Source organism: Mesoplodon densirostris, chromosome 10 (assembly GCF_025265405.1).
Source record: "Mesoplodon densirostris isolate mMesDen1 chromosome 10, mMesDen1 primary haplotype, whole genome shotgun sequence".
Taxonomy (NCBI): domain Eukaryota; kingdom Metazoa; phylum Chordata; class Mammalia; order Artiodactyla; family Ziphiidae; genus Mesoplodon; species Mesoplodon densirostris.
In genome coordinates, this window is record NC_082670.1 from 12,121,557 (window position 1) to 12,133,640 (window position 12,084).

Genomic DNA, 12,084 nt, shown 5'->3' on the forward strand with positions numbered 1-12,084 from the left:
AAGCTGAGAAGTCCAAGATGAAGGCACTGGCAGATTCGGTGTCTGAAAAGAACCTGCTTCATAAGGTTCACATACAGCTGTCTTCTGGCTGCATCTTCCCAGGTAGAAGGGGTGAGTGAGCTCTGTGGTGTCTCTTTTATATGGACACTAATCCCACTGATGAGGGCTTTACCCTCCCAATCACCTCCCAAAACCCCACCTGCTAATACCATCATATTGGGGTTGGGCTTCAACAGATAGATTTTGGGGGACACAATGTTCATATACACCTTAGCAGTGTTTTAAAATTTTGCAAAGTTTAAGATAACGTGGCCAATAAGAGTGACAGTTCACCTTTGTAACTGCGATTTAGAATGTGTAGTTGAATAATTGATTCAGGTTTGTGATTTTAAGTTGAAATCTTACTGTTTATACAATATTGGAACATTTAAGAGTACTTAAGTTCCACTATATACATTTATTAGATTTACAAACATTACTTAAATGTTTGAAAATTTTTTCAGTCAGATAATTTAAGGACTTAATAAAGAAATGTGACATGTTAAATTTATAAATGCAGTTTAAAATGATATTCAATTGAGCTTATGATATAGAACAAACATAATTCAAAGGCCATTTTAAAATGACTGTTAAAACATTCTAAGATAACTAGAATACTAAGACTCTTAAAAACTTAAGAAGGTGGGACGAAGTGAGAGAGTGGCACGGACATATATACACTACCAAACGTAAAATAGATAGCTAGTGGGAAGCAGCCGCATAGCACAGGGAGATCAGCTCGGTGCTTTGTGACCACCTAGAGGGGTGGGATAGGAAGGGTGGGAGGGAGACATAAGAGGGAGGGGATATGGGGATGTATGTATATGTATAGCTGATTCACTTTGTTATAAAGCAGAAACTAACACACCATTGTAAAGCAATTATATCCCAATAAAGATGTTAAAAAATAAAAACACTTAAGAAGGATCTAGATTTCTGAATTTGTAACTTCAGTAAATAAAATGTTAATTCATAAAACTGAAATAAACTACAGAATTATCTTTCATATACAAAATAAATAACCCTTGAAGACATCCAAAAACTTAAATGTAAAAGATCGATATTTGGGGCCCAGCTCCTGACATCTAAGACGGATCCTAAGGACTCGCCAGATACTATTCCAACAGCGTGAGAAATTCCTTTTTCCACACATCAATGTCACACCAAAATCCTCCCCCTCCGACCCCCTGAGGGCGCTCAGGGCCGTGGATCTGAGAGTGAGCCGTCCACACAGAAAACCTGTCAGAGGCTCGCGCAGCAGCATTGCAAGTTCCCAACACCTTTCTGGAAGGAGAATTCCTCCTTCTCCAGTGCTCAGGAATCAAAAGTTTTCCTAAAGGCTGGGGGATGCTTAAGGCTCCTAGAGATTAAAAAGACTAAGGAGATAAGCAGGTTTATATACCTGCCTGTATCAGGAAGGAAAAACCTTTCCTCTACCCTCTTGAGTTCGTAACCTGGAGGCCTGCAAACTAACTCACAAAGGACAGATTCACAGGAGGGAAGGAATACAAATTTTATTAATATTTTATGTGCAAGGGAGTTCACAAAACAGAAGTGAAACTCAAAGAAGTGAGGCGAGGGCCTCCCTGGTGGCGCAAGTGGTTGAGAGTCCGCCTGCCGATGCAGGGGATACGGGTTCGTGCCCCGGTCTGGGAGGATCCCATATGCCGCGGGGCGGCTGGGCCCGTGAGCCATGGCCGCTGAGCCTGCGCGTCCGGAGCCTGCGCGTCCGGAGCCTGTGCTCCGCAACGGGGGAGGCCACAACAGTGAGAGGCCCGCATACCGCAAAAAAAAAAAAAAAAAAAAAAAAAAAAAAAGAAGTGAGGCGACCCAGGGGCTTCCATACCATTTTAACAAAGGAAAGGGGGTTTGGGCTTCAAGGGATGATAAACTGTGGGAAGGTGACTAGGAAATATAAGGGGGAACTAATGGGAGATAAGGATTATTTTAGTAAGGTTTGTTTGTACAGACTCATCTCAGAGCCAACTCTCTGTCTCCCCTGATACGTTGCTCTCCTCTTCCTGGTATGAGAGAGGGGGACACCTTCACAAGGGAAAATCCATGCTGCTTTTAGGCAGAAAAGGTGAGGGAAGAGAAATCTTCCTGCATCTGCTGAGTCTCAATTGCCTTCCGCTCAAAAGGATCCTTACGCCAAAGTGGCATATTTGGGGTGGCATGTCCTGACCCCCTTCACCTGGTACATTGTAAGGGTCTAATAAATGTGTATTTATTGAATGTATGAAAGACCTAAAAACTCCTTCGCCAATGCCCAACAAATATTAAACACGATACGGAAACCTGACTCACGCCATGATTATTGACACAGAGTATGGAGAAGGCCACGGTGCCTTCGTGTGGATCTCTGCAAGGGTTAATGACTGCTTCTTTGAATCTCAGTGTAGCAGCTGCAAATGACATCAGATTTTCTGCCACAATGGCTTAAATCAAAACAATGAATCCATCAAGAGAAAGGCCAAGGCGACCATTTGGGGCTCACAGGGAAAAACCAGGCAGAGGGGTCCAAACAAATAAGATTGGGAGAGATTTTCACTGCTGTATGAGAATACCTCAAAATGTGAACGTTTCAGGCATTTTCACAAAAGAGTAACTGCCTGTCTCACTGGGAAAAAGACATCCAGGGCAGACGTCAAGAGGCACAGGATGACTGCACTTCCGCCCAATGAGGGCCCCTGACAGAAGGTTGGGAATTGGCTTAATTAGCTTGAGCAGCAAATGCACATGTACTTCCTGAGGTCTTTGTCCTCCAAGGTCCTCTCATCAGGTAAAAGAACTGCCACATGGTTGCAATCATCACATTCCTAATAAAACACACGTTCTGGAATATTCAATAGTCCTTTTCCTAGAGACACCCAAAGCCTAGGAAACAAGCAGAGCCTTCAGAATTGCAGCGGGAACAATCCTGACATGTTGATTCTTCAGTGAAACTCACTGAGGAGCAGCTGACAGGTTGTAGGAATGTTTTTGCCTCTCGGCACCCTCCATGCATATGGATGCAGGTGTAGCCTAGTGCATGACCACATTTCCACCGGCTGTCTCAGCAGTCCCACAGACCAAAACCCTAGAGAAAGAACGGCAATGTAGAGTGTTCTTTTCCAGAAAATCTCAGGACAGGTATTTTCTTAACTACTCTGGGCTTATCATATTCAATTAATTCCCTATGGCCAACGACTTCACTTTCTGTAATAACTCTGAAGAGACCAAGGAAGTGATGCAATCCCACCGCCTTCTCTATCAACCACCTACAAAGCTTTCAGCTGCTGCACTCATTAGCCGTTCCCCAGACTCCAGAAAGTGTGAGCAGCCCACGGGTGGGTCCCAAGGGCAGGAAGGAAAGTGATGGAGGGAGGAAGCAAGGGTGGTAAGGGGAAAAAAATCACATTTCTCTTGCAGAGTGACACAGATGCCCAGGTGGTAAACATAACTTCCAATTATTTGCCTTAAACCAACCCTGAAATTTAAAGTTACTGTATTTCCTCAACAGACAAACAGGAAGAAGATCCAGTCTGTAAATAACAAGGACTTTAGGCTCTTAAATTTGGGATTTTTATGTGAAATTCTACCTTTATCCCAGCATTTCCTCTTTGTTGTGAAACAAGCAGGCTCTTATCTTGAATGCTCTGCAGCCCCTCCCATAAAACGCAGCACCAGGCTAGAATGCAGTTAAGGACTAGGGTTCTCAAAAGGTGAAACTAGGACCACCTGTTTTGGAACCACCTGAGCAGCTTGTGAAAAATGCAAATTCCTAGACCACACCCCACACCCACTGAATCTGACTCTCTCGGGGCCTCTGCATTTTTCACTGGTGCCCTCAGAGGAGTCTACTGCACAATAAAATTTGAAAACTACTGATATAAAAAGTATATCACTCTAGGGCAAGGGTCATGGAGTTCTCACAAGGAGGAATCAAGACATTTATTGTTTTCACCTGTGGGAGTCCATCCTCCGATGCCCCTGGGGAAGATGCAGATTGCTTCTCAAACTGGAATGGAAATGCAGATTCTGATTTAGTTGATTCTGCTCCTGTAGCCTGAGGTGAGGTGGAGAGTCCATATTGCTAATAAATGGACCAGGAGCTGCTGCCACCAGCACTGCTTTGAGTACCGCTGGAAGATTCGTTTATAATCCCAGGAGCCTGAATTAGATCAAAAGCACCAAGAAGTCCCTCAAACTCAAAACCCCTCTTAGCAACAGCCTACCAAGCAGAGTATTTTAGACCACCAAACTCCCTTTTATTTATTTATCTTTTAATTTTATTTATTTGTTTATTTTTGGCTGCGTTGGGTCTTCGTTGCTGCGCGCAGGTTTTCTCTAGTTGTGGCGAGCAGGGGCTACTCTTTGTTGCGGTGCGCGGGCTTCTCATTGCGGTGGCTTCTCTTGTTGTGGAGCACGGGTTCTAGGCGAGGGGTCAGTAGTTGTGGCACGTGGGCTCAGTAGTTGTGGCTTGCGGGCGCTGGAGCGCGGGCTCAGTAGCTGTGGCGCACAGGCTTAGTTGCTCCGCGGCATGTGGGATCTTCCTGGACCAGGGCTCGAACCCGTGTCCCCTACATTGGCAGGCGGGTTCTTAACCACTGTGCCACCAGGGAAGTCCCCAAACTCCCTTTTAAAATGCAAATATTCCCCCAGAAGCTTTTCAGTGTGACTTATTTTAATCAGATTGCTATCTCCTTGGGCTGAACACAGGCCCACCCAGACACTGGAAGTTTTAACTAGAGGGGAGGAAATAACGGTAAGGGAGGGCTGAATGGGATCTGCCCTGAGGACCTCGGAGAGAAATCGGGCAGCAGAGGTTTTTTTGCTCCCACAGGAGAAAGAACAACAGGTGTGACTGGGCTGCTGGGTAGAAGAGAGTCAAATTCAAATTTGCCCCAGTTGCAACAGTACAAATCTTAATAATAGGAAGCCTGCTGTCTGCCAAGCACTGGGCAAGGCCCTGGGGATGCTCACATGGGCAGGATTGGAGGCCCAGCAAGTTGGCCTCCAGGTTGGATTGAGGAAACCACCCCCTGCCACGGTCTCAAGCTTTTGGCATGGTGCCCTTGGCTGCTGATACCAGCCCCAAGCCATGGTAGGGCAAGGTCTTAGTACTGGAATGTTCGAAAACAATGAAGAATATAATAAATGCACAAGGGCCAGCCTAGATTACTGTCCATTTGACTCCCATTGATAAAGCCTTTGAAAATTACAATCGCTACCTGCCAGCTAACACTTTGGGGTCTGCAGGCCCCATTTTAGTCATGAGAGTTCATCAAATATCCAGTCCTTTAAGAAAAAGTTCACACGTGGAATTCCCCACAGAATGATGACAGTAAAAGAATTTAAGGCAATTAATTTGGGCCATTTAAATTAACATTTTAAATTAAGAAAAAGTCATGGGGGGGCTTCCCTGGTGGCGAAGTGGTTGAGAGTCCGCCTGCCGATGCAGGGGACACGGCTTCGTGCCCCGGTCCGGGAAGATCCCACATGCCCTGGAGCGGCTGGGCCCGTGAGCCATGGCCGCTGAGCCTGCGCGACCGGAGCCTGTGCTCCACAACGGGAGAGGCCACAACAGTGAGAGGCCCGCGTACCGCAAAAAAAAAAAAAAAAAGAAAGAAAAAGTCATGTAAGGGAGGGACAAAAGCTTTTCCTCTACCTTCTTAGTTTAAGTACATGGGGGCTGTGAATTACATTGACAACTAACAGATTAACAGAAGAAAAGGCATGCACTTTTTATTGATTTTTATGCACACACGGGCCTCAGAGAAAAGAAGTGAAAACCCCATTTTAACAAAGAATGATCATTGTGGAGAATGGAATAGAAAAAGGAAAGGGGGTTTCGGCTTCTAGTTGTGATAAATTGTGGGAAGGTGACTAGGAAATATATGGGGGAAACTAATGGAAGATAAGGGTTATTTTAGTAACGTCTGTTTATGTGGATTCACCTCAGCCTTGACACTCCTTCTCCAGTGCTGAGTTGCTCTCCCCTTTCTGGTACAAGGAGGGCACCGTTCTCGCAGGAGATTTATGTCTTGCTTTTAGGCAGCTGGGGGAGGGCAAAGAGCTTTTCCTGTGTCTGTTGTTTCTCAATTGCCTTTAGCTCAAAATAATCCTTCTACCCAAGTGACATATTTGGGGGTGGCATATTCTAATCCCCTTCACTCATTAAAATCATCTCTGTACCGTATAACTCAAGTTCAAAACCCTCAAGCCATTACCCGGGTTATGAGGGTGACTCAGCCTCCCTCCTTCACTCCCAGACAGCATCAATTTGTCCAGTCACCCTGCTCCAAGCCCCAGCTTTCTCCCACAGTGCACCTGGGCCTTCAACAGCCTTCCCCAGCTCAGCCAGTGCCTTCCCTGTCTTGTGATCTGTTGCATATCCAATAACCACACCAAGTTTTTCTTAACTTGATGAGTTATAAGGTGACGTCTCCACTCCTGACCCCCTCTTTTCCCTCCCCACCATCATGACTCGGCCAACTTGCTTTATAACAGCTTCATGCTCCCCAAATGCACTACAGCCCTTGCTGCTTTGGAATAGGTTCAAGTCCTCCCTCATCCACTGACCTTATGGAAATCATTTAAACTTGTTAAATCTACTTCAACTTACAAATGGGAATAAGAATATCTACCTCATAGAGTGGATATCAGGAATAGATCAGCTAGTATTGCAAAGTGTTATGTAGTTATGTATAAGGCTTACTTAGTTAATTGGGTATGATGGAATCTGTTTAAGGTTTTAGATGTCTTTCTTAACGCCCTGCTAGGTCTGGTGCTGTTTGAAAGGATTTAGAGCACTTACTATGTTCAAGACAGTGAGCTAGACCAGGAGTCAGCAAAATCAGCCAGCTACTTTTTTTTTTTTTTTTGCGGTTCGTGGGCCTCTCACTGCTGTGGCCTCTCCCGTTGCGGAGCACAGGCTCCGGTCGCGCAGGCTCAGCAGCCATGGCTCACGGGCCCAGCTGCTCCGTGGCATGTGGGATCCTCCCGGACCGGGGTACGAACCCACGTCCCCTGCATCGGCAGGCAGACTCCCAACCACTGCGCCACCAGGGAAGCCCAGCCAGCTACTTTAGTACAGCCCAGAGCTAGGAATGGTTTTTACACTTTGTAGTGGGTTGAATTGTTTCCGCCTAAAATTCATGCTCATCAGGGACTTCTGAATACAACCTAAGAAATAGGGTCTTTGCAGAAGTAATTTGTTAAAGATCTTGATATAAAATCATCCTATGACCCCTAAATCCAATAACTGGTATCCTTTTAAGAAGAGGAGAGGGCACGGGGACACACAGGGAAAAGATCACATGAAAACAGAGGCAGAGATTGGAGTGATGCAGCTGTAGAACAAGAACATCAAGGATTGCTGGAGTCACCAGAAACTAGTTGTCCTTGTTTTAATAATTTTGATTTGTAAACTTTTAGACACTCCCCCCGCCTTTTTTTTTTTTTTGGCCACACCAGGGACTGAACCCCGGCCCTCGGCAGTGAAAGCACGGAGTCCTAACCCCTGGACCACCAGGGAATTCCCATAGACACTTTTATTATAATTTGTATTTTTGCCTTTTGCTTTTAATAATTTTGAATTCGGGGGTAGGGAACCTAGGTCCAGAGAAATCCTGGAGAGGCCAGTGGACCAATGTGGGGGACATAGCAGGACGTTGGGGAAGCAGAACTTGAGGGGTCACCATAGGACCATGGCTCGGGGGCCCAGACTTTAGCACTGTCAGCCCTCAGTGGTGGACTCAACCTTCCTTGCAGGTCCCAGCTGCGGGAAGGAAAAAGCCCCCATCTCTAGAGTGGGAAACAGGGTTCAGGAATTAATGCTCCCTTTCAAGCCCCCTTCCAGTCCCGCCCTCTCCCTACACCCACCCCTCCTCTGTGCCTGCTCTAACCTTTCCCTGCCCTGGGCCCAGAGCTCAGCCTCCACCATTCACCCCCGGGGGCATGTATCAGATGGTTCCATCTCTGTCTCTCTGCTCTCCTTCAGGAGACGTTCTGGTTGCCTGCGTGCTGGCCTCTAGGAGGTAGGGGAGCCCACCTTGTTCCTGGACACATTGGACAACCACTGACCGATGCTTTGAACTTGGCAAGTCTTTTAACCTTGCTGAGACTCAGAGTCCCTGCAGGCAGCATGGGTATGATAAGGCCGGTCCTAACAGCTCCGGAGCTGTTTTGAGGACCATGTCGGATGACCTGGGTTAAAACCTCTTACAAATCATAGAGCCCAGTAATGAAAGAGACTAAGAATAGAAACTGGGCCCGGCCAGACCTGTGGATTCAACTCTATCGATTGTTGCAAGTGTCAGGGAGCACGCGCACTGAACCAGCCCAACATGGCACCTGTAAGAGGTGGGCGTGTTCATGCTGATGACAACAATGAACATGTTTGTGGAGATCACAGCTGATCTCCCCGGAGGCCACAGACGACAGCTATTGCTATCCCGCCCACGCATCTATTCCCAAAGCCTCCCACTCGCCTATGGATTTAGACTGCTCTTTGAAAAATGGATTTTTTTCTCATTTATCACCAAATGAAATCAAATACCCCTCCCTCTTTAGTTTGACAGCAAGTGATCCTGGCTTTGCCGGTCATGGCGGCAGGGTCTGAACTTTGTGTGGAGCACCTGGAGGGCTAGCTCACACCCGTGCCATCGGGGCAGAGAGCACACTTGTAATGTAAGAGCACAGCTCTCTTCTAAATGAGGCAACGTGCCCGGGTGTAAGGGGAGGTGTACCGGCAAGAGAGCGGTTGTTAGGAGGAAGGAAGAGGTACCTGTCAATTTCTCTAAGCCTCTGGGAACCTGAGAAACAAATCATTCAACTTCCAGATCCATTTCAACGATGCCATCTCAAATAACACCCACTTCCCTCACGTTTTTCTGTGACGAGAATGGCAAAGTAAAGCTTCTGAAGTAAATCCTTTCGATTTTCAAACAAATCCTGTTGGCATTAGGGCTCACCAAGCCAGCCTCCCCTGGGAGTCAATTCTCATTTCTCTGTGTTGCTAATTATTATCATAATTGGCGTTAATAACTTGCATTTATTGAGTGATTGTTACACACCAGGCAGTATGTTAAGAATTTATGTTTGATCTTCCCAATGACCTGATAAGGTATGTACCATTACCTCTGTTTTACAATTAGGAAACAGGGGCTCAGATAAGCTGTCAGTTACCCAAGTTCTCAAAAGTAAGACGCAGCAGAGCTAGGATTTAAACCTAGGTCATCTGTACTAGGTTCCTGTGGCTGCTATAACAAATTATCACAAACTAGGTGGCTTTAAACCACAGAAGTTTATCCTCTCACAGTGCTGGAAGCAAGAAATCCAAAAACAAGATGTTCGCACAGTTGTTCCCTTGTGGAAACCTGAAGAGAATCGGCCCCATGCCTCTCTCCTGGCTCCTGGTGGCAATGCTGTTGTTCCTTGGCTGGTAGATGCATCACTCCAGTCTCAGTCTCTGCCTTCACATGGGTGTTCTCTCCATGTGTCTCTCTGCCTCTTCCTGTAGACACCACTGATTGGCCTTAAGACCCACCCTCATCCAGCATAACCTCATTTTTTTTAATTGTGGTAAAATACATATATAATGAAATTTGCCATTTTAGTCATTTTTAAGTGTACAGTTCAACAGCATTAATTACATTGACCATCACCACTGTCTATTTCCAAAGCTCTTTCATCACCCCAAACAAAAACTCTGTACCCATTAAGCAATAACTTGTTTCCCTCTCCTCCTAGCCCGTGGTAAGCTCTATTCTACTTTCTGTCTCTATGATTTTGCCTACTCTAGGTCCCTCATATAATAGAATCATGCAATTCTTGCTCCCTTTGTGTCTAGCTTACGTCACCTAGCATAATGCTTTCAAGGTTCATCCATGTTGCCTCATGTATCAAAACTACATTCCTTTTTATTGCAGAATAGTATTCCATTGTCTGGATAAAGACATGTTGTTTATCCATTCATCTGTTGATGGACACTTGGGTTGTTTCCACCTTTTGGCTATTGCGAATAATTCTGTTAGGAACAATGGGGTACAAGTATCTGTCTATTTTTTCAGTTCTTTTGGGATATATACCTAAGAGTGGAATTGCCGGGACAAATGGTAATTATACATTTAACTTTTTGAGGAACCACTATACCATTTTTTACAGCAGCTGTACCATTTTACATTCCTACCAGCAATCCATAAAGGTTTTAATTTCTCCACATCCTGGTCAACACTTATTATGTCCAGTTTTATTATTATTATTAATATAGAGTATGACCTCATTTTAACTCAACAAATTATATCTGCAAAGATCCTATATCCAGATAAGGTCACATTCTGAGGTTTGAGTAGACATGAATTTTGGAGGGATGCTATTTAACCCAGTACATCATCTGTTTCCAGAGTCCACACGCATGAACCCTAACAATAATACCTCAAAAATATATTTAGTCTTCATAACCCTCCAATGAGCTAGGTACTCTCATCCCCATTTTACAGATGGGTAATGGAAGCTGACTGGTGAGGTAATCTGCTCAAGATCATATACTCAAAACAGCTGCTTGATCTACCACCCCATCCTACTATCCTCCTCATATTTTGTATGAAAACTGCAGCAACCCTTTAATCAAATGACACTTACTCATTAATACCTTCATTGGACCCACTCCAGATTGGGTTAGAAACTCCACTATGTTCTTTTCTAATAACCTGGATACATTTGCTGTTATTGCATTTAGCACATATCTGTATAATTTTATTTTATTTTTGTTTATTCTTCTTGGTTAGGAGCAATTAGCTTTATGATTATTATTATTCAACATGGAAAAGGCAGGGGGGGTGGTCTTGAACCCTTTCAAAATGTGGTGACTAGCACTTCCCAGGTTTTATTTCCATTTTTATTTAAAGGTACCACTGCCTGGCATCTGATCAAAGAAAAATCTAGGAAACTTATTGAAGTTATCAATTTTTCTGTACTGTCCAGCATTAAGTAAGCCCAGGTGAAGAATTTGCTTCGTATCTTTAGCCTTTATGGATTCCTCAGTTGAGGGCCATGTGACGTTAGTCCTCTGATTCTGTGCCTTTGTAACATGCTCAAAGTAATGTTTAATCCTCCAGATTATGAGGTTTGTAATAAACCTAAATGAATTTTTTTTTTTTTTTTTTTTTTTGGCGTTACGCGGGCCTCTCACTGTTGTGGCCTCTCCTGTTGCGGAGCACAGGCTCCGGACGCGCAGGCTCAGCGGCCATGGCTCACGGGCCCAGCCACTACGCGGCACGTGGGATCTTCCCGGACCGGGGCACGAACCCATGTCCCCTGCATTGGCAGGCGGACTCTCAACCACTGCGCCACCAGGGAAGCCCTAAATGAATGTTTTTAAAAAAGAAAAAAGCATTTTCTCAGCAGCATCCTCCTTCTTGTGCATGCTATTGGGAAGAACTTGAAGAGAGTGCAGTGCTGAAATTTTTAATTTCAGAGATCCAAAATAATGAATGAGCCACCCTCTTGGTTGTATAACATACACAGAGTTACCATCAAACTAGTAATATTATAAATATAATTTCCCTTCTCTCCCTCCTTTATTACCTAATGTACAGCTTAAACTCCTATTAAGTTCTAAAATTTATTTCACCTTTATATGATTCTAAGAAGTAGCCGACTGCCTCAGCAACCTTCAGGCTATTCCCAAAGCCCTTAATCAGTCCATGAATCATAAAGGCATTATCGGTATGTATATACACAGAAAACTCAAATATACTAATAACAATGGAACTACCATCATACAAAGCAGAATGAGAAGTTACTAGACAAAAACTATGAATCAGTTCTATTTCTAGCATTGGTATAGAGCTGCTTTCTAAACTAAAGCAAGGCAATTTTGATCAAATCACTTAAAACCCTTCCTTAATTCTCCTTCACCTAAAGGAATCAAGTCCAAAATCCTTAGTGTGGCTCTACTGTCATCTCCCATAGGGCAGTCCAGTCTCAGAGTCCCCTAATTACCACATGAAATTCAGCACCGATAATGTCCTGCTTTGTCCAACTGGTGACCTCCTATTT